Source organism: Juglans microcarpa x Juglans regia, chromosome 4S (genome assembly GCF_004785595.1).
Source record: "Juglans microcarpa x Juglans regia isolate MS1-56 chromosome 4S, Jm3101_v1.0, whole genome shotgun sequence".
Classification (NCBI taxonomy): domain Eukaryota; kingdom Viridiplantae; phylum Streptophyta; class Magnoliopsida; order Fagales; family Juglandaceae; genus Juglans; species Juglans microcarpa x Juglans regia.
This window is the reverse complement of record NC_054601.1, coordinates 11,921,297-11,929,817: the sequence shown is the minus strand read 5'-3', so window position 1 is coordinate 11,929,817 and position 8,521 is coordinate 11,921,297. Positions and strand designations below refer to the sequence as shown.

General features: G+C 39.8%; 1 pseudogene; it reads right to left on the bottom strand.

Moving 5' to 3' along the window:
* Nucleotides 1-638: 638 nt before the first annotated feature.
* On the bottom strand, nt 639-8,318 carry LOC121263629 (annotated as a pseudogene).
* Nucleotides 8,319-8,521: the final 203 nt, after the last annotated feature.

Genomic DNA, 8,521 nt, shown 5'->3' with positions numbered 1-8,521 from the left:
AAGAGAACAGTATCTTCAACATGTGACGGGAAAAAACCAATATCCTTAAGGCAACTTTATATCGCCACACACAGACACACAACAAGCAATTTAATTTAGTAAAAATATAAACATCAGCCTATAGCTGCAGCACACTCAGCACACACAAGTGTGCTGCGGTTAAAAAAAAAAAACATCATGTGGGTGTGCTGCGGCTATAGGCTGATGTATAGAATGGTTCACAAAACTGCCTTTTGCAAAACCCATTGTTCTGTGTGCTGCGGTTAAAAAAAAAACCATCATGTGGGTGTGCTGCGGCTATAGGCTGATGTATAGAATGGTTCACAAAACTGCCTTTTGCAAAACCCATTCCAGAACAAATTTTCCAGAACAAAAAAGAGACGATCATTACATTCTGAACTTAAAAAGATACTAGATAAAAAAAAAGTTTGAATGACAAAAGTCTATGATAAAGAAATGTTCTTTAAGGTCAAGAAAGTGCGAATAATGGAGCACTGTTAAAAAGTACTAAACAAGTACCCAAAACCCCAGCATATTACCTTGAGAGAGACAAAGAGAGTGTAACTCACCTGATAGCCATATCCATTACAGGGTGGAATATAACCCATTGACAAAGTCCCAAACAATGATGTGAATCATTATTGAGCTTTCTGAACCATCTGAGCTTGCCTTTCTTTTTCAGTATCTGCCCATTTGACAACCAAAGGAACATTTGATCCCTAACATAGGAAAAGTTGACAATCAGGTTCAGATCATGGAGTTTTATTTTTCTTTTTACAAGTAAATATGTCTTTTATAAGGAAAAAAAAAAAAAGGTAAACATGAACCACAAAATAATTCAACTCAACTAGTCCAACTGAAAAACTAATGATAATACACGAAATGGTACTAAAAAGAATTTCCACCAGAATTTTGTAAGATGAACAAACCTCAATTTTATGCTTTCCATTCATGCCCTCCAGGGTTTCAACAGCTTGCTCTTTTACCTCGCACTACAAAAATGCACAGCCTACATTAGATAAAGATATGTATAACAACCAATGAATGAGCTGAGAACGGGTGAAGTTTAAGATTTTAGTGTGGCTTACGAGCAATCAATCCAGCAGAAAGTTCACAATTATGAAGCAATTATCTTTACTAGTTTGCTGTGAGCCACTTAATATCTGTAAGTCCTTTTATAGGTCCATATTTGGAAAAGAGATCAGAAACTTCAGCTTCTGAAACATTCTTAGGAAGCATGCCAACGAAGAGCTTGTGTTCTGGATGACAGGACAGTCAAAAGTTATTTATCTAGGTAAATGGTATACAATGTAGAACAAAGACTTAAAAAAGGAAAAAGAAAAGCTTCAGGCAAGGAAGGAGAGCTGAAGCAGCAACAATTCAAGGGAACCATCTTAGGGAGAAATATGTAATTAAAAAAAAGAATATCACGCCTAGTCTTTCCAACTTGCCATCTGCATACCTCACTTGCAATGGGTTAGATACCTGCATTTGACTGAAGATCAGAATGCTTTACAATCAGGGCAAGAAAAACAAGAACATTTCTTACAGTTGTAGTAAAGATAGAAATATGTCTGTTATCACAACCAAGAAAAGAAATATGTCTGTTATCACAACCAAGAAAGGAAAATGTTGGTCTATGAATTATATCAGAGGTTGCTATTGTAGTCAACAGTTTTCATTGTCAATTTTTTTATAAGTAATAAAACTTCATTAAAAAGCACAAAAGTTGCAATCTAAGTACACACGAAGTATACAAGAGAGATGATACAAGAAAATCATGAAATTAGGGCCCACTAAAGTCGATAGAAGCTGTCCAAAGCATAACAGCAAAGAAAAAGAAAATTGTGAGCTCCCACCAGTTAACCCAATCGAATATCAAGACACAATGATTGGCTAATTTATCATTCCACGTCATTTGTCAATCTCCCAATTATTTTTCTGCAATTGCAATCATATTTATGAGTTTCAACAAAGACATTCCTCTGTCCTCACCAAGTCTTTTTAATTTACAATTGGCAATAGAATCATGTTACCAGCATGTCTAACAGCCAACAAAGTTTCTAACAATAAATTATCCAAGTATCGACTCGATGGCATTGATCAAAACTGCCTGTTGTCCAAGTTCCAAGGAAAAAAAAGCATAGTTTTTTTTTTAATTAATAAAATTTATCGAGCATCATAATTAGGTATAGCCTAAGTACACAGTTAGGGGATGTTTGAGAAATGAGATGAGATGAGAAATTTGTGAATAGCAGTGAAATGGTTTGTGAATAGTAGTAAAATGGTTTGAGTTATGATGTTTTATGGGGTTTTGAAAAATGAGAGAAAAAGTTGAATAAAAATCTTATAAAGTTAAATGATTGTTATAATATAATTTTTTAATATTATATTTGTTTTGGGATTTGAAAAAGTTGAATTGTTTTTTGTATTTTGCTTGGAAGTTTAGGAAAGTTATAATGATTAGTTTGAAAAAGTTGTAATAATTAGTTTGAAAGTGTTTGTGTTTGAATGATGTTTGGAAAGTAAATGAGATAGGATGAGATGAAAAACATTACCAAACATCCCCTTAGTATACAAGAGACAAGTACCTAATTACAACCTACAGACCAAAAAAAAAGAAGCATACAAGTCATTAAAACTATTCCCCTCAAATACAATAACCTTAGCCTAAAGTAACAAAGATTGTAAAAATAAGTCTCTAATCCCCCCCAATGATTGTTCTCTATTTTCAAAACATCTTTCATTCCTCTCATTCCATATACACCACATAAGACATAGAAACACCATCTTCCAAACATCTGCTATTTGGCAACTTCCCCGTATTTCACTCCAACAAGACAAAAAATCCACCACTCTTTTAGGCATCACCCAAGCAATGTCCAGCCTTATAAAAATTTCATCCCATAGAGCCTTTGCCACATCACAATGGTGAAGAAGATGGTCTTTCGATTCGCTATTTCATTTACACATAAAGCACCAATCCATTATGAAAAACCACACTTCCTTAACTTGTCTATGGTCAGAATTTTCCCATGGGAGGCCAGCCAACCAAAAACCACAACTTGTAGAGGCACTTTGCTTTTCCAAATGTGCTTCCACAGGAAGACAATGGAAGTTTGAGAAAACATAACATTGTATTGGAATGGGCAGTTGGTGGGATGGGCCGTGTTATATTATGGTGTCGGGGTGGGGGGATTTTAATATCACTCGTCTCCAGAGTGAGAGGTCGGAGGATCTATTATAGTAGCTCGGCTATGGCAGATTTTTCTGACCTTATCTTTGAATTGGACTTGGTTGATCTACCTTTGGCAAGGGAGGATTTTACATAATCCAAGGGGAGGGTCTGGTCAAGACTGGATAGATTCATCGTCTCTTCGTCTTGGGAGGCCCATTTTTCTGATTTATGTCAAAAGAGACTTCCGAGATTATGCTCAAATCATTTCTCCATTTTGCTAGATTGCGGGGGGCTTCATGAGGGACGTAGATATTTTAAATTTAAAAACATGTAGTTAAAAGCTTATGGTTTTGTGGAGAAGGTGAGATTGTGGTGGTCCTCTTATGATTTTTCTGGTACACCCATCTTTGTATTGGCTGAAAAACTTAAAGCTTTGAAGAAAGATCTGAAATTGTGGAATGATAAAGAATTTGGGAAGATAGATGATCAGAGGAAGAATCTTTTTGAGGAACTTTCATGCTTTGATGAAAAGGAGACCGTTGGGGTTCTTTTGGATGAGAAGGCAAGGAAAACTGCTGTTTTGAATGATCTGGAAAAACTTACTCGTATGGAAGAGAACTCTTGGCGTCAAAAATCTAGGGCCCTTTGGTTGAAGGAAGGAGATAAGTGTACCAGCTTTTTTCATCGAGTGGCCAACTCTCATAGAAGATTTAATGCAATTGAGATGCTGCATTCAGATGGAAATCTTCTTTTGGATAGATCTTTTTTTGATCGGTCTTCTTCTGGACAGATCTGAAATTAAGAATCACATTGTGCAGTATTTTGATAATCTACTTATGGAGTAATTTCCTTGGAGGGCTAAGGTAGATGGGTTGGCTTTTGACACGATTGATCAATCGTGTGCTGATTGGTTAGAGAGGATGTTTGAAAAGGAAAAGTTGTATAATGTGTTGAAAGGAATGGACAGCAATAAAGCGCCAAGATCAGATGGTTTTTCTATGGCTTTTATTTCAGGTCTGTTGGGATATTACCAGGGAGGATATTATGAAGGTTTTTGTTGAATTTCACTCGTATATGAAATTCAAGAAAAGCCTTAATGCAACTTTCATAGGCCTCATTCCAAAGAAGGCCGAGTCTATGGAGGTAAAAGCTTTTCACCCTATAAGCCTCGTGAGCGGTGTGTACAAGATCATATCCAAGGTTCTTGCCAATCATATGAGCACAATCATGGAAAATATTATTTCAAAGCCACAAAATGCTTTCCTTCAGGGCAGACAGATTTTAGATTCGGCTCTTATTGGTAATGAATGTTTGGATAGTAGAATCAAATCCAGAGTCCCAAGCATTCTTTGTAAATTAGATATGAGAAGGCTTACTTGGGCCTTCCTGGTCTATATTTTTGGCAAATTTGGTTTTGGGGAGAGGTGGTGCAATTGTATAAAATATTGTATCACTACCACCAGATTCTCAGTGTTGGTTAATGGCACTCCCAAGGGTTTCTTCAACAACTCTCGTGGCTTGAGACAAGGAGATCCTCTATCTCCTTTGCTCTTTGTATTAGTAATGGATGTATTGAGCAGAAGGTTAGAGGCAGTGATGGATGGGTCTTTCTTGTCTGGATTTTCAGTGGGTGGTACTTCTATTGGGAGCATCAATGTATACCACCTCCTCTTCGTTGATGATACCTTAAGTCTTTGTGAGCCGAATTCTAATCAAATTCATTCATTGAGAGCTCTCTTGCTTTGCTTTGAAGCAGTTTCCGACCTAAAGGTGAACTTGTCTAAATCCGAATTGGTACCCGTTGGGATGGTAAATCATATTGTAGATTTGACTGAAATCTTGGGTTGTAAGGTTTCTTCTTTGCCTATGAAGTACCGCGTTCTTCCATTGGGAGCTCCTCATAAATCCAAGGTGATTTGGGATGGTGTCATCAAAAAAATTGAGAATAGATTGGCTGGTTCAAAAAGGATATATCTTTCTAAAGGGGGAAGAATCACCGTTACTAAGAGTATGCTATCTAATCTCCCCACGTACTTTCTTTCATTATTCCCAATTCCCGTTGGAGTGGCTAATAGGATGGAAAGAATCTTCCATGCTTTTCTGTGGGGTGGATTGGGGGATGAGAAAAAGTTCTATTTGATCAAATGGGACAAGAATTCTACACCCCTTTCTTGTGGAGCGTTGGGACTTAAGAGTATTTTCAATAAGGCCTTGCTTGGGAAATGGTCGTGGCGGCACCACCAAAGAAAGAGATGTTTTATGGAGGATTATGGTTGATGCAAAATTTAGGAGCACTTAGGGAGGTTGGATTTCTAATGAAGTGCATGGATCGTATGGTTTGGGAGTACGGAAATTTATAAGTAAGGGCTGGGAGGATTTCATTCGTAATTTCAGATTTGTGGCAGGGCGCGATATTAGGGTCAGATTTTGGGTTGATGTTTAGTGCGTAGACGTTGCTTTAAAGGAGGTTTATCCTTCTCTCTTCAGAATTGCATTGCATAAGGAAGCCTCTGTTGCTGATATATGGTTTCCTCGATTGGCCTACTGCAGTGGAATGTATCATTTATCAAAGCAGTTCAAGACTGGGAAGTGAGACATTTCTAATTTTAACAGCACCTTGTATGCTTTGAATTTGGACTGTGGTGTGGAGGACAAGCTGATGTGGATGCATCTAGGGAACAAGAATTTTGCAGTTTTCCCAAAGGAACCTTCTAGTACTGTCCACATTAGGACCATATACACCGAAAAGACCACTTGTAACCATCATCCACATTAATAAAAGAACAAGCCACCAAGAATTCCCCGACATACTCCTCAATCAGATTGACCACTCGCATATCCCACAGCAATAGGATACCTCCTGATGCCCCTTTAGAGGCCAAATAAGCCCCAACACATATGAAGACATCCCCACAAACTACAAACAATACTTCAACCGATGAACTTCTGCTTAGTTTCTTGAAGACAAATAATATCAGCCTTCCAACTTCTTGGCAAGTTTTTGACACGGAGGTGCTTGGAAGGATCATTTAGCGCCCTTACATTACAAGATAGAATCTTTGGTTTCATTGATCACTTATGTTCGCCCTAACCTTACTCATTCCCCTGCTTGCACTACCTTCCCGAACATCGTAATTAATAGAGCAAGCAAGTCTCTTTAACTCCCTTTCTTTTTTGGCATAAGATCTAGCCAAGATAGGCTGGCTAGCCTCGATGGCAATGAGGAGAGCTTTAAATTGGTCTTAAAACCTACATAAGAAATCCTTATGTCATCCACTTTCTGGAGGACCCAATCCGATTGAAAATCTGCCCAGTGTGAACGGGCAGCAACGAACATAAAGTGTTAGGATCGTTCCCTGGCTCATCCATGCCATAGTGAAAGCAGGCATTACCTTCCTCCGCCTCCCTACAAACCAATTGAAGATCAAGCTCCTTCATGGATCCATAAGTCACAACCTCCAATACATTCTTAGAAGAGGAGGGGGAACCCCTGTAGAATCCTCGCATAACTCGGACTCATCCTGGATGGGCATCCTCACTCCCTCATTAGGACTCCCACAACTAACAATGGGCTGCAAAGAGCCTCCAGATGTCTGTGCCAACCCATTTACGGCAAGAAAATGCGAGAGCAACTCGATTCTGGCAACCTTGGTAATCTCCTTAGCCGTGCCTTGATAAATCTCGCTTGACAGAGCAGACACATGCTCCGGAGAGTCATCCAGAGGTTCGCCAATGTCCGGCGACCTTTTTTGTGCCAACTCGGAGGGCTCAAGGGCAACCTTGGTAGTCTCCTTAGCCGTGCCTCTACAAGACTCGCTCAACAAAGCAGAGACATGCTCCGGCAAGTCATCCAAAGGGTCGCTGACGTCCAGCGACCTTGTCTATGCCGGCCCAAAGGACTCTAGGGCAAGCGGCGGCGGCGCCTAGGGAGACATCACGCTCAAGCCCGAGGAGGAACCAGATGCTAGCTTGATTCTCCATTCAAAAACGGGCAATAAGATTTGGGCCGACCCGCCCATCTTTAGTTTCGACACAACACCCAAATTATTTCCATTTAACCCAGTCTTAACAGGTCCATCCAGCCCACGGCCCAAGCCCATAATCGAGCCCAATCTTGCATCAACCTTGGCCATAAGCTCGTGTATTCTCTTATCCACCCCCAACAATTCAGCCTTCACTACCCACATCATCCCTTCAATGTCCCCCACTACCGAGCAGGAATCTAACAACTTGGGCTGACAGTTGTCAACATGTAGTGCGCCCATTCTGTTTATAGCATATCTCCATCTATTTTCTTTTTTAACTTTCGATCAGCATCCTCCACCGGAGTAGGTACCGTACTCCTCAATGCTGTCGTGTACGACACATCTTTGGAGGAGGGCCCAACCACGACAGACAATCCACCATTTCCCCTTCAACTAAGCAAGGGGAATTTCACTCTGTTTTCAGCTGAAGAAACAAAGGATGAAGGACCTTCAACCATTCGAAGGTTATAAGCAAAACCTTCTCAGCCCTAACTATTAATGCCTTCTGGAATAGCCAAAACAACCAATAGCAAGCCGTTTCAACGAAAAGGTACTGAGACACGCACTGGTTACCGCCAAATATATAAACCAAAATGCACAACAATATTTCGGTTGGTGCAATCAAGTTCTTCTCTTTTTACTGCTTCTAGGTCTTCTAGTCAAGATTAATAACATTACAACAGAGCGAACTTCCTGGTTTCCAATCTTCATACTTTCTATACACAATTTAAGAAAAAGAAAGCACGGGCACGGAGATTAGAATGGCACTAACCCCAGGTAGAGTTTTCTTGTGTGACACGCATTGACGGTCTTGTCCGCCTCCTGCCGCGAAGGACAAATCACGAAGCAACACCCTGCAAGAAGAAAATAAAAAAGAAAATTCGGGTTCCGAAACTGAGCCTAACGGCAAACGCACTCGAACCTCAACGGAGATTGAACAAATCAAGTGTATCACAAATTCGGGAACCAAAAAGGAAAATGGTAACAGAGAGGAGAAGGAGAATGGAGAATGTGAGTGAGAGAGAAAGAGAGAGACAGAGCGAACCTCGAGAGGCGCGGGTGGCCTTGTCCTTGATGATGTTGACCTCATCTACCAGAGCGAACTACTTGAACATTGCGAGGTATCAACCTTGGTCTCAAAAATGAATCGCAACAGAAAAGCAAAGGATCGAATATCATCTCAGGCAACTCAGATGATTCAGCAGCAACGTAATCCTCAGGAATATTCTAGTGACTACACATTCTGTTATCTGTTAAATTGTACAGCAAATGTAACTAACTTTTCTCTCCTTTTATTCTTTATTACTCCTATTGGACG